The sequence below is a fragment of the Lates calcarifer genome, linkage group LG21 (assembly GCF_001640805.2).
Source record: "Lates calcarifer isolate ASB-BC8 linkage group LG21, TLL_Latcal_v3, whole genome shotgun sequence".
NCBI lineage: Eukaryota > Metazoa > Chordata > Actinopteri > Centropomidae > Lates > Lates calcarifer.
Genome location: NC_066853.1, coordinates 5,207,593 through 5,226,899, shown reverse-complemented (window position 1 = coordinate 5,226,899; position 19,307 = coordinate 5,207,593). Strand labels below are relative to the sequence as shown.

At 42.7% G+C, this 19,307-nt stretch overlaps 1 protein-coding gene across 1 annotated transcript in view; it reads right to left on the bottom strand.

Moving 5' to 3' along the window:
• gramd1bb (GRAM domain containing 1Bb) overlaps window positions 1–18,529 on the bottom strand; it is a 153,710-nt gene extending 135,181 nt beyond the window's left edge. The window contains exon 1 of the mRNA XM_051065538.1: window positions 18,134–18,529. The gene's annotated coding sequence lies outside the window, so the exon portion shown is untranslated. The remainder of the gene's footprint in view (window positions 1–18,133) is intronic.
• Between the last annotated feature and the right edge of the window lie 778 nt (window positions 18,530–19,307).

Below are 19,307 nucleotides of genomic sequence, written 5' to 3'. Positions count from 1 at the left end.
ACAAGGTCATGACATAGCTCTGCTGATAACATCCTGGAAGATGGAGGGAAAAAATATACATCAGTTTCTATTAACAATTTCTAGTAAACATACAAAGTTATTTAGATTGTTAAGATACTTTAAAAGTGAGAAATGTGTGACTTACCTCTGCTTCTTCCGAGTGCTCTAGGGATCAATTTGCAGGTGGAGGAGGCTGCAGGTTGCAGGAAGAGGCTGGAGGTGGAGGCTTGGGCTATAGCTGTCTGCCAGAAGTTGATGGATGAGGATTGTTGTAGAGGCTGTAGGTGACGGTTGAGGAATCAGGTTTCATCCATCTCTATGAGTCTGCAGGTGTAGGTTGCGGTATATGTTGTTTGCAGAGCCTGTAGGTGGAGGTGCAGTCCTTAGCTGTCTGCTACAATCTACAGATGAAGGAAGCTGCATGATGCTGGCAGAGGCTGAAGGTGGAGGTTTTAGGTTGCAGCAATCTGCAGGACTGTATAGGTGGAGGTTACAGTGGAATCTTCTGGCAGAGGATGTAGGTGGAGGGTTTGGCATTAGCTGCAGAATCATCAGGTGGAGGCTGTGTTGTAGGTTTCTGTCAGAGGCTGTAGGTGAGGGAATCAGCTTAGTACAAATAATCTGCAGGTGGAGGCCACAGTGGATGATGCTGACGGAGCATGTAGGTGGAGGATGGAACATAGCACTTCAGGTTGCTTGCAGATGTTGTTTGTGTCCTGGCAGATGGTGTAGGTGGTGGAGGCTGATTTAACAGTTTGTTGACAGCGGCTGCATTTACTGATTTGCCATCTTTTAGAATCTGCAGGTGTAGACAGCTATAGCCCAAGCCTCCACCTTCAGCCTCTTGCTGCAACCTACAACCACCTCCACCTGCCAGTTGTCGAAGACCGTTAAGGCCAAACCCTCCACCTACAGCCTCAGCCTCCACCTACAGCCTCAGCCTCCACCTGCAGAGTTTGTAAGACAGCTACAGGCACATCTTCACCGAAATCCTCCATGAGCTCACGGCAGGGGGTCGAGGTGGGGTGGAGACACTGGAAATGGCCACATCCACAAGGTCATGACATAGCTCTGCTGATAACATCCTGGAAGATGGAGGGAAAAAATATACATCAGTTTCTATTAACAATTTCTAGAGAACATACAAAGTTATTTAGATTGTTAAGATACATTAAAAGTGAGAAATGTGTGACTTACCTCTGCTTCTTCCGAGTGCTCTAAGGATCAATTTGCAGGTGGAGGAGGCTGCAGGTTGCAGGAAGAGGCTGGAGGTGGAGGCTTGGGCTATAGCTGTCTGCCAGAAGTTGATGGATGAGGATTGTTGTAGAGGCTGTAGGTGATGGTTGAGGAATCAGGTTTCATCCATCTCTATGAGTCTGCAGGTGTAGGTTGCAGTAGATGTTGTTTGTAGAGCCTGTAGGTGGAGGTGCAGTCCTTAGCTGTCTGCTACAATCTACAGATGAAGGAAGCTGCATGATGTTGGCAGAGGCTGAAGGTGGAGGTTTTAGGTTGCAGCAATCTGCAGGACTGTATAGGTGGAGGTTACAGTGGAATCTTCTGGCAGAGGATGTAGGTGGAGGGTTTGGCATTAGCTGCAGAATCATCAGGTGGAGGCTGTGTTGTAGGTTTCTGTCAGAGGCTGTAGGTGAGGGGATCAGCTTAGTGCAAACAATCTGCAGGTGGAGGCCACAGTGGATGATGCTGACGGAGCATGTAGGTGGAGGATGGAACATAGCACTTCAGGTTGCTTGCAGATGTTGTTTGTGTCCTGGCAGATGGTGTAGGTGGTGGAGGCTGATTTAACAGTTTGTTGACAGCGGCTGCATTTACTGTTTTGCCATCTTTTAGAATCTGCAGGTGTAGACAGCTATAGCCCAAGCCTCCACCTTCAGCCTCTTCCAGCAACCTACAACCACCTCCACCTGCCAGTTGTCGAAGACTGCTAAGGCCAAACCCTCCACCTACAGCCTCAGCCTCCACCTACAGCCTCAGCCTCCACCTGCATCCTCCGCCTCCACCTACAGCCTCAGCCTCCACCTGCAGAGTTTGTAAGACAGCTACAGGCACATCTTCACCGAAATCCTCCATGAGCTCACGGCAGGGGGTCGAGGTGGGGTGGAGACACTGGAAATGGCCACATCCACAAGGTCATGACATAGCTCTGCTGATAACATCCTGGAAGATGGAGGGAAAAAATATACATCAGTTTCTATTAACAATTTCTAGAGAACATACAAAGTTATTTAGATTGTTAAGATACATTAAAAGTGAGAAATGTGTGACTTACCTCTGCTTCTTCCGAGTGCTCTAAGGATCAATTTGCAGGTGGAGGAGGCTGCAGGTTGCAGGAAGAGGCTGGAGGTGGAGGCTTGGGCTATAGCTGTCTGCCAGAAGTTGATGGATGAGGATTGTTGTAGAGGCTGTAGGTGATGGTTGAGGAATCAGGTTTCATCCATCTCTATGAGTCTGCAGGTGTAGGTTGCAGTAGATGTTGTTTGTAGAGCCTGTAGGTGGAGGTGCAGTCCTTAGCTGTCTGCTACAATCTACAGATGAAGGAAGCTGCATGATGTTGGCAGAGGCTGAAGGTGGAGGTTTTAGGTTGCAGCAATCTGCAGGACTGTATAGGTGGAGGTTACAGTGGAATCTTCTGGCAGAGGATGTAGGTGGAGGGTTTGGCATTAGCTGCAGAATCATCAGGTGGAGGCTGTGTTGTAGGTTTCTGTCAGAGGCTGTAGGTGAGGGGATCAGCTTAGTGCAAACAATCTGCAGGTGGAGGCCACAGTGGATGATGCTGACGGAGCATGTAGGTGGAGGATGGAACATAGCACTTCAGGTTGCTTGCAGATGTTGTTTGTGTCCTGGCAGATGGTGTAGGTGGTGGAGGCTGATTTAACAGTTTGTTGACAGCGGCTGCATTTACTGTTTTGCCATCTTTTAGAATCTGCAGGTGTAGACAGCTATAGCCCAAGCCTCCACCTTCAGCCTCTTCCAGCAACCTACAACCACCTCCACCTGCCAGTTGTCGAAGACTGCTAAGGCCAAACCCTCCACCTACAGCCTCAGCCTCCACCTACAGCCTCAGCCTCCACCTGCATCCTCCGCCTCCACCTACAGCCTCAGCCTCCACCTGCAGAGTTTGTAAGACAGCTACAGGCACATCTTCACCGAAATCCTCCATGAGCTCACGGCAGGGGGTCGAGGTGGGGTGGAGACACTGGAAATGGCCACATCCACAAGGTCATGACATAGCTCTGCTGATAACATCCTGGAAGATGGAGGGAAAAAATATACATCAGTTTCTATTAACAATTTCTAGAGAACATACAAAGTTATTTAGATTGTTAAGATACATTAAAAGTGAGAAATGTGTGACTTACCTCTGCTTCTTCCGAGTGCTCTAGGGATCAATTTGCAGGTGGAGGAGGCTGCAGGTTGCAGGAAGAGGCTGGAGGTGGAGGCTTGGGCTATAGCTGTCTGCCAGAAGTTGATGGATGAGGATTGTTGTAGAGGCTGTAGGTGACGGTTGAGGAATCAGGTTTCATCCATCTCTATGAGTCTGCAGGTGTAGGTTGTGGTCGATGTTGTTTGCAATAATTCAAGTGGAGGTAGTTGCAGGTTGCTGGAAGAGGCAAAGCTGTCTGCCAGAATCTGATGGCTGAGGCTGTATGTGGTGGTGGAGGGTCTGGCCACAGCTGTCTGCAAGTATCCGCAGGTGGAGGAAGCGGTGGAGATTCCTGGCGCAGGGTGGAGGTGGGGAGGAGGCAAGTGGAGGGTGGAGGTGGCATCACAACATTTTTACAGAGGCGATAGGTGGTGGTGGAATCAGGTTTAAGCCATCTGCAAAATCTGCAGGTAGAGGGACAGATAAAATAAACATTAATTTGGATTGACAATTTCTAAAGTACACACAAAGTCATTTAGTTTGTTAAAATACATTAAAAGTGACAAAGGTGTGACTTACCTGTGGAGTTTGCCAAAGGTGGTTGTAATTGGTTCTAGATGGAGCATGGTCTCAGCTGTCTGTTGTCTGCAGGTGGAGGCTGAAGCTGTAGGTGGAGGATGAAATATGGTGCTTCAGCTGGCTTGCAGAGGCTGGAGATGAAGTTTGGCAAAAGAGAGCTGGTAGTAGGTAGAGCATGTTGTCAGCTGTCTGCTGTCTGCTGTCTGCAGGTGGAGGCTAGAGCAGCAGATGGCTGGTGGATTGAGGAGGCAGTTTGAGTCCGACGGTGGTTGGCCGGTGGAAGATGGAGGGAGGCAGTTTAGTAAGCTTCCAGACGTTTTAGGTGGAGATATGTCTGAAGCTACAGGTGGAGGCTGAAGCTGTGGGTGGAGGATGGAATATGGTGCTTCAGCTGGCTTGCAGAGGCTGGAGGTAGGGTGGAGATACCGGAAATGGCCACATCCACAAGACCATGACATGGCTCTGCTGATAACATCCTGGAAGAAGGAGGGAAACAAACATTAATTTGGAATGACAAAACAGAAGCAAATAAAGGACTGGAAATGTGTTATTATTCCACTTACATGTGTAGTTGAAGCATGGAGAGGAATCCAACTGTGAGATGCAGATGGAGGATCGGGATAAAGCTGTCTGCAGGAATCTTCAGGTGGAGATGATACTGTAGGTTTCTAGTAGACAGCCTCAGCCCAACCCTCTGGGTGGAGGATTCAAGATTCCAGCTGTCTCTACACATCAGGATGTAGGCAGATTAGCTACCAAACGTTTTAGGTGGAGATACGTCTGAAGCTACCGCTGGAGGCTGATGCCATGGGTGGAGGATGGAGTGTGGCATTTCAGTTGGCTTGCAGAGGCTAGAGGTGGAGTTTGGCAAAGGTGGAGAGTCTGTTGTCAGCTGTCTGCTGTCTGCAGGTGGAGGCTAGAGCAGCAGATGGCTGGTGGATTGAGGAGGCAGAGTTTGAGTCCGACGGTGGTTGGTCGGTGGAGGATGGAGGGAGGCAGTTTAATTAGCTTCCAGACATTTTAGGTGGAGATATGTCTGAAGCTACAGGTGGAGGCTGAAGCTGTGGGTGGAGGATGGAATATGGTGCTTCAGCTGGCTTGCAGAGGCTGGAGATGAAGTTTGGCAAAAGAGAACTGGTAGTAGGTAGAGCATGTTGTCAGCTGTCTGCTGTCTGCAGGTGGAGGCTAGAGCAGCAGATGGCTGGTGGATTGAGGAGGCAGAGTTTGTCCAACGGTGGTTGGTCGGTGGAGGATGGAGGGAGGCAGTTTAATTAGCTTCCAGACGTTTTAGGTGGAGATATGTCTGAAGCTACAGGTGGAGGCTGAAGCTGTGGGTGGAGGATGGAATATGGTGCTTCAGCTGGCTTGCAGAGGCTGGAGGTAGGGTGGAGATACCGGAAATGGCCACATCCACAAGACCATGACATGGCTCTGCTGATAACATCCTGGAAGAAGGAGGGAAACAAACATTAATTTGGATTGACAAAACAGAAGCAAATAAAGGACTGGAAATGTGTTATTATTAGGGCCCGAGCAACGAGTTGCGTGGGCCCAACGGGGCCATGCAACGAGTTGCAAGGACCCTCTTGTTTTCGGTCTGTTTATTATTATTATTATTAGGGCCCGAGCAACGAGTTGCGTGGGCCCAACGGGGCCATGCAACGAGTTGCAAGGACCCTCTTGTTTTCGGTCTGTTTATTATTATTATTATTAGGGCCCGAGCAACGAGTTGCGTGGGCCCAACGGGGCCATGCAACGAGTTGCAAGGACCCTCTTGTTTTCGTTCGGTTTATTATTATTATTATTATTATTATTTTTTTTCTTCTTTTTCCGCCTCTTTGATCGCCTTTTTGAGGGCCTTAAAATGCGTCAAAACTCCTGAAAATTTGCAGACGCGTCAGGCACGGCGAAAAATTTAAGAATTTAGGGGTCTTGAGCATGGGTGTGGCAAAATGGCCTCGGTAGCGCCACCTACATTTTTAACGGAACAGCCCCTCAAGCCCGTTGCGCCTAAAAATCTGAAAATCTGCACACATATGTAACATCCCATGACGCACCAAAAAGTCTCTTGGAGCCATATTCTAAACCCAACAGAAAGTATTTTTATTTTGACCGGAAGGTGAAAAAATTGTGTGTTTTTGGCCATTTCCAGGGGTCGCTTGAACGCGAACTAGTCCTAGACGCATTATCCGATTGACTTCAAAATTTGATAATTTGTTCTTAAGACATAGACGAAGTTAAATTGCAAAAGTTTCGGACTTTTCATTGAAGGGCGTGGAAGTTATGGCCCCTCAAAGTTCGATCACTCGCCACAAAACAGGAAGTTGCTTTAAATTTGCTATATTTCGGCCATACTTTGTCCAAACTGCATCAAACTTTACAGGATTGTTAATGGTACCTATCTGCACACATCCATATGTCAATATTCATACAATTGTTGTAGCACCACCTATTTATAGCAGGAAATGACATATTTTATAGTGTGATGTCCAGTTTCTAGACGGGTGACCAGATTCACTTCAAATGTTGTCAGGACAGACTTAAGGATTTTTGGAAGACTGGCTCCGAAAATTGTGAGTTTGGGTCGAAGCGTGTGCCGGTTCTGGCCCGTCAAAGTTCGGAAACCCAACTTCCTGTTTGAAACCTCAGATTTTGGGGTAACTTCCTGTTGCGACTCTCTACTTTATCCTACAGATGGAGCCATTGTATTACTCTTTGATGGGTTTTTGGAAGGGGGTCTCTGTGTGTGTGTGTCTGTGTGTGTCTGAGGGGGGAGGGGAAGAGGAGTTGATTGTGTCTGTGAGAAGCTGCCACAGGGAGGTTACAGTCAATAGAGCCATGATCTGTCACAGATGATGAGCTCTGAATAATATTATCACAGAAAATAATTAGCATAAAAGCTTTTATTTAAAATTTTTACATCTGGGAAGTGTGAACTGTTACGCCAGCGTGTGCCCTGCTACCTGCGTTGACCCCGCGGTTGCCGGGGTCCCGCGGTCGCCGCTCCCCTGACGGACGCCGGGTGCGAGGGCCCGTTCAACGCTGCTCGCAGCTTTAATTATTATTATTATTATTATTATTTTTTTTCTTCTTTTTCCGCCTCTTAGATCGGCTTTTTGAGGGCCTTAACATGCGTGAAAACTTACCAAAATTTGCAGACGCGTCAGGCACGGCGAAAAATTTAATAATTTAGGGGTCTTGAGCATGGGCGTGGTAAAATGCCCTCGGTAGCGCCACCTACATTTTTAAACGGAACAGCCCCTCAAGCCCGTTGCGCCTAAAAATCTGAAAATCTGCACACATATGTAACATCCCATGACGCACCAAAAAGTCTCTTGGAGCCATATTCTAAACCCAACAGAAAGTATTTTTATTTTGACCGGAAGGTGAAAAAATTGTGTGTTTTTGGCCATTTCCAGGGGTCGCTTGAACGCGAACTAGTCCTAGACGCATTATCCGATTGACTTCAAAACTTAATAGTATGTTCTTAAGACATAGACGATGTTAAATTGCGGCAGATTTTGAGTTTTTGTTGAAGGGCGTGGAAGTTATGGCCCCTCAAAGTTCGATTACTCGCCACGAAACAGGAAGTTGCTTTATTTTTGCTATATTTCGGCCATACTTTGTCCAAACTGCATCAAACTTTACAGGATTGTTAATGGTACCTATCTGCACACATCCATATGTCAATATTCATACAATTGTTGTAGCGCCACCTATTTATAGCAGGAAATGACATATTTTATAGTGTGATGTCCAGTTTCTAGACGGGTGACCAGATTCACTTCAAATGTTGTCAGCCCCTCCTTGACAATTTTTGGAAGACTGGCTCCGAAAATTGTGAGTTTGGGTCGAAGCGTGTGCCGGTTCTGGCCCGTCAAAGTTCGGAAACCCAACTTCCTGTTTGAAACCTCAGATTTTGGGGTAACTTCCTGTTGCGACTCTCTACTTTATCCTACAGATGGAGCCATTGTATTACTCTTTGATGGGTTTTTGGAAGGGGGTCTCTGTGTGTGTGTGTCTGTGTGTGTGTGTTTGAGGGGGGAGGGGAAGAGGAGTTGATTGAGTCTGTGAGAAGCTGCCACAGGGAGGTTACAGTCAAGAGAGCCATGAGCTGTCACAGATGATGAGTTCTGAAAAATATTATCACAGAAAATAATTAGCATAAAAGCTTTTATTTTAAATTTGTTGCAACAAATTCAGGTTTCTTACAGCATTTTCCTTATTGAAAACTAAATTCTACCTGAAATGTATCAATAAAAATCTTCTTTTGCAGTTAATGTCACCAGTTTATAGTTTAGTTTTAATAGCATTCCCTGTCACTGATGTGCCTTTAATTATCGGTTCTATCAGGGATCATTTATGTGTTTATCTTACGGGGGTGAGCCACCTCACAGGTTGGTTATATTACCTGTTGACCTCAGCTCAGTGAGCTAAGACAATGTTTAATGCAGTGTTTTTTCTGATATGAAAATGGATATTATTCAGCACATCTAACCTCAGCAGGCCCCTCTTCAGAAACTCATATCTGCAGATGTCAAAGCTGGCTCAAAAAATTAAACTGGCTTCAAATTAATTTTAAGGAATTGTAGGTTATTTTGAATTCATGTAATCTTTCTCCATCACCCTTTCTGTTTCTTTCCATCTCTCTACTCATCTTCTCCCATATGTCTCCCCTTGACCAAAGCTGAGCGTGGATTGATGCTGTCTTTACAGTTTGGTTTTGATCAGTTACGAAATTTCACACGGGGTCAGCTGATTTTTTCGTGTTACTCAGTGTACGGCGACAGGAAAAGTTCACTAGGTCCTCCAGCGTCGAGGTGAACCAGCTGAATATAAGCCACTCAAGTTGACGACAAGTGCATTGAAAAGTAAAAGCTGCTGGCCTTTACCTTTTCTTTGTCAAAGCGCCTGTTCGGCCAGTAGTTAGTAAAGTAATATTTTCAGCGTTGTCCACAGTCTCATGACATGTTTAACAGGAAGCACAGCACGCTGGTTAAGCTCATGGCAAACTGTTACTAACAGCTAAAATGAAAGCTTGTCTGTATGTAGTCTAACTGGTTAGTTTGTCACTAATCTCCAAATTTTGCAAATTGCTATAAACTTCACTCTCTTAAACCAGTAACAGTCTGAGCTGGACTGATAGGGGTCTGTATGGATAAAGATGAAATCCTAATGATACCCATCCCTACAGCTGGTTAGTGGCGTCGCCCTGACTTTAGGCAGATGAGATATTCACTGTTCAAATAACTTCATTATAAGCCTTGTTTAAGCATAAATGATTTATATATGCACCCAATAACAGAACTTAAAAAAATGCTTTTGCTCAAAGCTCAAAGCTTGTAAACTCAAGGTAAAACTGAGTTTTATCTCCTTTTGGGAGGGGGTATTTCTCTGTGTGTTTGTGTGTGTGTGTGTGGGTGTGTTTGTGTTTGTGTTTGAGGGGGAGGGGAAGAGGAGTTGATTGAGTCTGTGAGAAGCTGCCACAGAGAGGTTACAGTCAGGAGAGCCAAGAGCTGTCACAGATGATGAGCTCTGAAAAATATTATCACAGAAAATAATTAGCATAAAAGCTTTTATTTTAAATTTGTTGCAACAAATTCAGGTTTCTTACAGCATTTTCCTTATTGAAAACTAAATTCTACCTGAAATGTATCAATAAAAATCTTCTTTTGCAGTTAATGTCACCAGTTTATAGTTTAGTTTTAATAGCATTCCCTGTTACTGATGTGCCTTTAATTATCGGTTCTATCAGGGATCATTTATGTGTTTATCTTACGGGGGTGAGCCACCTCACAGGTTGGTTATATTACCTGTTGACCTCAGCTCAGTGAGCTAAGACAATGTTTAATGCAGTGTTTTTTCTGATATGAAAATGGATATTATTCAGCACATCTAACCTCAGCAGGCCCCTCTTCAGAAACTCATATCTGCAGATGTCAAAGCTGGCTCAAACGTTGTCCACAGTCTCATGACATGTTTAACACGAAGCACAGCACGCTGGTTAAGCTCATGGCAAACTGTTACTAACAGCTAAAATGAAAGCTTGTCTGTATGTAGTCTAACTGGTTAGTTTGTCACTAATCTCCAAATTTTGCAAATTGCTATAAACTTCACTCTCTTAAACCAGTAACAGTCTGAGCTGGACTGATAGGGGTCTGTATGGATAAAGATAAAATCCGAATGATACCCATCCCTACAGCTGGTTAGTGGCTTCGCCCTGACTTTAGGCAGATGAGATATTCACTGTTCAAATAACTTCATTATAAGCCTTGTTTAAGCATAAATGATTTATATATGCACCCAATAACAGAACTTGCAAAAAAATGCTTTTGCTCAAAGCTCAAAGCTTGTAAACTCAAGTTAAAACTGAGTTTTATCTCCTTTTGGGAGGGGGTATCTGTGTGTGTGTGTGTGTGTTTGTGTTTGTGTTTGAGGGGGGAGGGGAAGAGGAGTTGATTGAGTCTGTGAGAAGCTGCCACAGAGAGGTTACAGTCAGGAGAGCCAAGAGCTGTCACAGATGATGAGCTCTGAAAAATATTATCACAGAAAATAATTAGCGTAAAAGCTTTTATTTTAAATTTTTACATCTCGGAAGTGTGAACTGTTACGCCAGCGTGTGCCCTGCGACCTGCGTTGACCCCGCGGTTGCCGGGGTCCCGCGGTCGCCGCTCCCCCGACGGGCGCCGGGTGCGAGGGCCCGTTCAACGCTGCTCGCAGCTTTAATTTCTCTTGCTTTTCAGTGAGAGTAAAACTGGGAAATCCATCCACTCAATTAGTCGGGCAGTTTCCACATAAAAGGCTTCTCCTACTTTGGAACTTAAAAAACAGAGTGCTGCATGAACTTAATTTGTCCATACAAATCAGTCAGCATAATAAATGCCCCTCAAGACAGAAAGATGAATTGACCACTTTGCTTTGATCTAAAAGGGTAACGCATATGGTTTCTTAACTAATTTTGAACATATGGAAACCTGTCCAGCAGGCATTCAGAACCATAACAAACCAAAATGAATGCAGACAGCTACAAGATCATCATACATTCTGTAATACAGAAAGGCCCATAACTTTCAGTATTACAGAATATGGAATATCTTTATTTGCACTTTTGTCTATTTTACATTTGATTTATTATTATATTATTATTATTTAATTCACATTTCACTATCCACTTACATGCAGTGTTTGTTTAAAAGTTCACACAAATTGAACACTGCACAGAGTCAGAAGTGCAACATGAATCAAGGAGCTAGAAAGTGCAAAAAGGACTTGGGGGAAGCACTGGGCCTCATTAAAAATTGAGTAAAATGAACAGAGACAAATCTTTTGTAACATTTCTGTTGTAGCTGAGATATAAGACGTAGGAGTTCTGGACACATTCAGGTTTGCTCAGCAGCCAAGTGTACCAAAGTTGATGTATTTAATGAAGAATGTCATCGATCCATGTAGCTAACAATGCCATTCTGGGGCCCATTTCATTATATTTGTGATATGTTTGACAGCCTCTGGCCTGCTTCAGCTGTCTCATGACAATAAGGCCATACTGTCTTGCAGGTAACTGGTGGAGCAGGGATGTGCCCCAAAGCTCTATAAAAGCTCATATAAGTCCTGTCTCACTCTGTCTGAGTGCTGCACTTAATTTTTCTTTTCTGCCCTCAAACATCCTCATTTCCTATAAGGTGTGCATGGCCTATGTGAGCTGAGATTTGTGACATGGTAAAATTAGCCTGGTATGGGGAGATAAAGCAGAAAGTTTCCCTTTACTTAGTTTGGCCCATGACACTGGAATCCAAGAGGGACAGACAGCAAAAAAAAAAAAAAAAAAAAAGACACAGCCTTGAGGGTCATCAAAGGTCAGCCAAGACAAAGAAGACAAATTTTCTATCCACATTAAACAATAAGATGCAGAAAGGAGACGGAGTGGTCAACACAGGATAAAGCGAGCAGTGTGTTCCTTAGGGATTTGTTACCAGTGCTGAAGCTGAGAAGGTGAGAGCTGCAGATACTAAGGTCGAAAGACAGCTCCTGGTGCAGCTGATGCTCACAACACCTCAGATGTATAGTGGGCAACTTTGTCCTTTTGTCTCATTATATTCCACTTATCACATCTAAAGTGTTGATGATGATTTTAGTGACTCCCCAGTGGCAGCAAAAGCATTTAAGGTAAGCCTGTCATAAAACGATGTCAAGACATTGTCCTTGGACGTCTGTCCAAATGTGCGACAGAGAAGGGAAGGGGGCAACTCTCTGTGGGAAGAAAATACTTAAAAGAAAAAGCTGTGTCTGTGTGTTGTGTTTGCAGAGATAATACATTGCAGACAGGTGCATCAAGTCTGCAAACTACCTTTCTACTCATTTATATTTGAATGATTTATGATTGATAGCAATTTTTTTTGTCATATTGTAGGTTCCCTGTGATTGATTACAGGGATTCTGTGATTATGATTGTTTTTCACCCAATTACTCTTTTTTGCTTTGTTTAATTTCTTTGTAAATAAAATGCTAATGTTGTCATGGGGTAATTCATCTAGCTGGCAGTTTATTTCAGTCAGTTCTTATTTAATTCACAACCACAAATGTGAAGCTCATGGTGGCACCTGGGGAAAAGTCAGGGATCACCAGAGTTATTAGAATTTGCTCTCAGATGACCATGAATGTCTGTATAAAGACATTTAATTTATCTACTAATTAACGGTTGTTAGACAGTGTCTAAAGCCTTTTTTCTATCCTGCCTCTGGACCTCATCTCCCTCCTCCTCTTCCTCTTCTAACTACCTCTCCAGTCAGCATTACTATTCTTATCATCTGGCACTGAAATTTGCTTCTTTGAACACATGTTGTGTAACACCAAACCTGCCATTAATTATGCTGATTCTACTTTCTGCAGAGGCTGTACAGGAAAGATCCTCCAAATCTGTCCGGACATCTAAATCTAGCCTTCAGCATGCCACATGTCTGCTCGGCCACTGACATGCTGTGTTTATGGGCTGCACAGCACCACTCCTCTGTCCCATTGTGTGGGTTAACTACCGGCATTAGATGCCAAGTGGCAAAAGGTTATCTGCAAAGTAGAAAAGGGTTTAATTTTGTATTATGGTAAAGTCCAAGAGACAGACAGAAAGACATTAACTCTGATTTGTAATCTGAATGTACACAATGCTTACAAATTACTGTTGTTAAATGGGCTCCAGGACAGCTCTTCGATAACTGCTGCTTGCAGTAAGCAAAAATATAAAAACTTTCCTCTGCCATACAAGCATCATGATGACAGCTGCTAATTATTGTGCTGTGCTCTGCCCTCCTCCTGGTTTTTGTTTTTGTCTCATCTTCTCTCTAGCGTGACATGTAGGAAGTTAGCTTTGCCTGCTAGTTACTTGTAAATTTCCCAGAGGTAAAGTAAGCATGCATCCTTGAATTAACTAAATGATCATCGGATGTTCAACAACATGAAAAACTCAAGAGTACAGAATACCAGAACTGAAGTAATATGTTTAATATTATTGGGAACACAGAGGAAAAACAAATCAACTCAACTGTAATGCTGGAAGGAATAAACACACAGACCAAATACAATTTCCTAGACATTGGATATGAGCCATTTTCTGGTTGGACAAAGTATTTGGTTTTTGGCAAAATATGTTTATAGAACATCCACTGGCCAAGAAGAGCTGAATTTGTCATTTATATTAATTTTTTAGTTTATGCAAATGGATTATAAAGCAAAAAAGAGCATTTATAATGTAAGATACAAAATGTACTTAAAATTAGGGTACAGATTCAGCAATCACAACTGATCTGATGGGAAATATAATTCCCTCTTTTAGATGGAAGTGTTATGATATTTTCCATCTCCACTCACTATCTCTGGAGATTAATCTGAAAGCCACAACATCCTTGGGCTGCTTTCCATGATACTCATTCAACTTCACTACACCGCCAAAGGAGAGACTACTGCCACAAAAAGACAAAGCATCTGTATTAGAAAATAAACAACTACAAGCCTTTGTTGCTTTTAATGCCACCACAGAATAATAACCTCTTACTTATATGTGCTCAAATGTACTTGAGTTGTACAATATCAATTAATACTAACTTTTATCCATGAAATAGTGAAGCATAGCATAAACAATGAGAACTGAGTCATTTAACATTATTTCATGCTGACATGAACACTATCAACTTGCCATGTATGAAAATAAACACATTAATCATACACAAATCAGCATTAAGTGAGTCAGTAAATTGTTATCTATTGGGTCTATTGTGAGGAAGGAGCGGAGTGGACTATATAAAACTCAGCATGTCTCCCCACAACCGAAGTCAATCTGGCTTATGGTAACACCTGTTAATACCAGTCAAACATGCCAACTATGCTAACCCTCTGAGCTTTTGATTTTTATTAGCAAGTGAGCAGGCGATTAGTCAGGGAATGCTAATAAAGAGTGTTTATTAGTACAGGGATTACATGGGGATACAGTTTCAACACAGGCCACTTTTATTTTATTAAATTTATACAATAGCACCCGCTGTGAGGGAAAAGGCTTTAGTGCAAAACACCTATAGATTGTAACCACAGTCTGACCCCATGGAAATATGTATTTAAACGTTACAGGAACCCTCGCATGGGAAAGTATCACACAAAAAGAAGACAACATATGCCTTCCAGATGGCAGATGGTGCCAAGATAATGATAATGTAGCCGCTCACAGCCAGAGGGTGAGTAGAGAGGGCCAAAAGAGATAATTTAGTGGCAAGAATAAAAATGTGAGTATCTCAGCTCAGCATCATAGCTCTATGAGATGAAATACAAGAGAATCTCAGAGTCAAACCAGGACTTAATATACTATATAATAGAACAGAGCAGGGTTCAACACAGCGTGCAACACATAAAGACACGACCAATGCGTTTTCTGTCTTATCCTTTAGGTTAAGACTTACACACTGAAATTATTGAATGAATAATTAACTTGGAGAGTTAAATCAATTTTCCTCCTGTTTAGTGTTGTTTATCAAATTTTGCTTTGGAAAGGCTGAGTGGAAGATTCAATTTACAAGAAATCTAAAATAGAGAAATAATTAAATAAAAAAATACTATAGAAAATATGTCAGTACTTGTTAGTCTCTAAATACATGGAAACACGCTTTTACTTCATCAAACAAGAAAATCCAAAGCTAATATTTCACTACATCAAGGTTGTTTCTGATGGGTTCAGCAGAGCCCCTAGTCTGTGTGACAAATAATACTCCATCCTGAACAAAAGGTCAAATTCTGATTGTAAAGTACGACTTCAAACCTCTGACCTCATTCAGTTATCTCAGAGCCACATGAAGCCAATCTGTCAATTAGGCTGGAACTGGTTAAACTACAGCACTGCAAGGGCCACAAATCACCTGCTTTGTCACTTTGTCTAGGGGACAGGAGGACGCCAGAGCATCCTTAATCTATAGCTAATGGTGTGAGTTTCAGCATGGGCACCAGAGAGAGTGACCCTGGGAATGCAGTGGGAGGGAATCCAACATCAATCTTCATTCTGAGCAGGGTCAATGAATGCTAAAAATAAACACATTAAACTGACAAGGACGAAATACCACACTTTGAACTATGCACCTGCAGACGCGCCTTCACAATGAAGCTAAATGTTGTCAAAACTAAAGATTTTGTTGATCCACTATTACACAACATAATGTGCTCATAACAAAACCCTGTCTGGAAATCATATACAAAATTATGATAAAATATCTAAATACTAACCTGTCTTGACAGATGGTTATGCAAAGTTTAAGTTAAACTGTTAGCATTAACTACAGATGCTGCCATATCTGCTTAATATTTAATGAGCTTAAAGTACAGTATTTCTTGTACACATGCATGCTGAGGGTCTCAGGGCTGTATGACTGAGATGGCTTTATAATATTCTGGTCTGTGATCGGTGAAAAACAGGATTATAACCAGACTATTTGTGTTCTTGCAAATCAGTTTTTGTCCTTACTATGTATTACTTGACACAAGCTTTTGTTAGATATTCAAAGTCAGTCTGGAATGGAAATGATGCATTAGAATTCAAATCAGAAATGTGTTGAATTTGTATAAAACCTTATTCAAAATATGACAAATGAACACACACAAAGGGTAGATAAAATAAACTCTTCATGAAGGGGATTCTAACTTTGTAGTACGATATTTAAAATCCCCAGTCGCAGGATTTGTCAACCTGTTTATTCTGTACAGATATGACCATCATGTGCCTGTTGCTTGAATTCAATTTAAGACAGATGTTCTTCTTTGTTGATGCCATTTGTTGTGTGTTTTTCACATACGGTATGTTTTCATGAATTTTAAAACCATGATATTTCACATACTTTTGAGCCTTTGTTGTCTTGGATTTCACTTCTGCCAAATCACATGCTTTGAAAATGCACATATCAAAGGGACAGGGTCCATTTTTATAGCTGTGTAATGCTGTCATGTGGCATTCAAGATAATATGATTCACACTGATGATGTTTGGAATTCTTGCATTGCATTTATAAATCCCATTTGGAATTTGCATTTCCATTCTAAACATCTAGTTGATGCTCTACATATTGCAGTGGGCGTGTAAGTAGGGACAGTAAGGGCACAGTGACAAGATGCACTGTTGTTGATGGACACAAATGCTAATGGGGAGGGAACCTGTGAACTTTTCTCACTGTGCTGTCATCTTAATGTACTATTTCTGTTCATATAAATTCTTATGGATTTATTAAGCAAGTAATGCTCAAATATGGGTGGCCATATTTCAATAAAAAAGATTGTGCTGTTAAAAGCCTTGGCTATTCATTTTGTAGTGTCACATTGTTGTCTTATTTCCCTTAGGTACAATCAATGTTCTGCTGTGAGGATTCTTTTGAACATCAACCTCACACTGAGACCAGAGACAGACTCTGTGTGTGTGTGTGTGTGTGTGTGTGTGTGTGTGTGTGTGTGTGTGTGTGACAGAGAGGGCTGTTGAGAGTGAAGGTGAGTGAATAATTGCAGAGACCTAGCACGGGTAGTCAGCTATTGTTCCTAATGCCGACTTCCCTACATTCAAAAATCTCTGGTTTTCACTATATTACAGAGATGTGTCATCTATTTTCCCAAGGAAATTAAACAATACATTTCCAACAGTGTTGGCTGCTTGAGAGAAGCTAGCGTATTGTGTTGAGAAAATTTTAAAAGAAAGGCTGGCGAGTGGCCAACAAGTCATCTGATGTTAATCCTGGTTCTACTTTTGTGCTAGAAAGAGTACAAAAGTAGAACAAAATCCCAGTTTCTCTGGTTATGTGTACTTTCTGAAGTCTAGATATTTTAAGTTATTATTATAAGTTAGTTTTAATTATTTCTAAATTATACAATAACAATTGCTCTGAGGAATGTAATATTTATTTATCATTTATCTATTTATGTATTACTTATGTAGTACAATGAACTTGTCATATATTATTACTATTGTCAGGGTCTAGAACAGACATTTCTTTGCAATAAAGAAATGATACATTTTCTGCTATCAGAACCACTCTAATCCCACACTATCCAAGCTTCACACCACAAATGTTAAACCTGCAACACTCAAGAGACTCTGCCTGTTATTTCTAACAGCACCTGCTTCTGTTGCAACTTGTGCCACCATGATTTGCAAGTCTGCTACAGCTAGTCGAGGCTCAGAGAACAGCAACATCGGTTTTATTTACGGAGGATGGATGATTTAAAAAAAAAGTGCAGGTGGGTGCAGACTCAGGACAAAAAGTGCTGGCAGCAGGGCACTGCCCTTCAGCTTACCATGACTATCCTTCACTGTAGACCTCAGGTTACCCTGGCATATAGCATATGAAGGTCAGTCATAGTACACCTCTATCACAAAAAGAACACACTGATAAACACTTCCACCAACTAAGCCATGTTCAGTCCACTCTGATAAGGTGCTGATGAGGTGGTGACTGAGCTACAGTATTTCCTGTCCTCCCATACCTCTTGGCACTGCCTGTGAACTAAAATTTCAGACACACTTGCATGCACACTGAACTGTCATATTCATTTTGCACATTCATTCAAGAACATTCAAGGAACACATAGCAGCAGAAAGCAAGTATGAGCACGCAGCTTTTTTTTTTTTTTTTGCTAAAAGCTGTGGAAAGGAGCTAACATATGTTACCTCAGTGAGTGTAGCAAAGACTGGTCGCTGGGTGAGAGTCAAAGATCATTCTGCCAGTGCCATCTGTCAAGCAGGCTGGGTACAAAGGAAGTAGGAGCAAGTGTCCCTCTCCCTCCTTCCTGTGCGCCTCTCTCGCTTCACAACAAAGTCCCGTGTTACATTAGAGGAGGGAGCCGTACTCCACGAGCGGGGGAATCCTCCGTCCGACTGGAGCCAATCTGAAGCCAGTTTAAATCCCTCATGTGAAGATGGAAGGACGCACCTCCCTTTTTCCTGGGGAATCGCGACTTGCTCCTGCACTATCTGCCACTGCACAAAGCCCTCTCTCTCTCTCTCTCTTTCTCTCTCTCTGTGATTCTTCTGTCTCCTTCTCTGCTCTCTTTCTCTCGCCTTCCTGATCCTGCTCCACACTCGCTCGCTCGCTCGCTCGCTCACTCACTCTAGCATGCATTCATATCCACTGTGGCTCAGTCACCCACAGACACACACACACACTGTACTGTACACACAAACATATGCAAATGACAAAGACAAACACACACATACACAAAAAACTCCTGTCAGCTTCTTCAAAGAGTATTTCACTGTTGTTATTGGTCTTACAGTGGAACATGTGCATCTGTGTTACATTACTGACGTGTTCTTAAACATACCACAGTATGAGGGTCAGAAAATGTAAGCACATTTGGCTATGACAAATATTTGCTTCCTATTTCCATGTCAAAAAACTGGATGACAGTCAACGCTTGCTTTGTGTATGACAAATAAAATTACTCTCACGTTCAACCAGAAAGAATGTGTGTAGAGGGATTCAGAGAGAATGGAGGGAGCCTCGGCTGTGATGTAAAAACTGATGTAATGAATAAAATGAATCTTTCAGAATGAGTCATTGTACAGTAAAACCTCACTTGCAAATCCTATTTCCACACGATCATATAAAAAAAGGGCTACATTGTATGTTTGTGTGCCTGTGTGCATAAAGATACCACAGGCGCTATTGGATGCTCTCGAGAGATGTTCTATTTTGAGCCTTCAGCCGTAATGCACAACAGAAGAAAGAGGACAGCTAGGCGCTATTATGAGAATCTCCCCTAAAACTACAACAGCCGCTCTCCCACGCCACCTCCCAGTCTCTCTCCCCACCACGCAGAGAAATCTCCATGCTTTAAGGGGA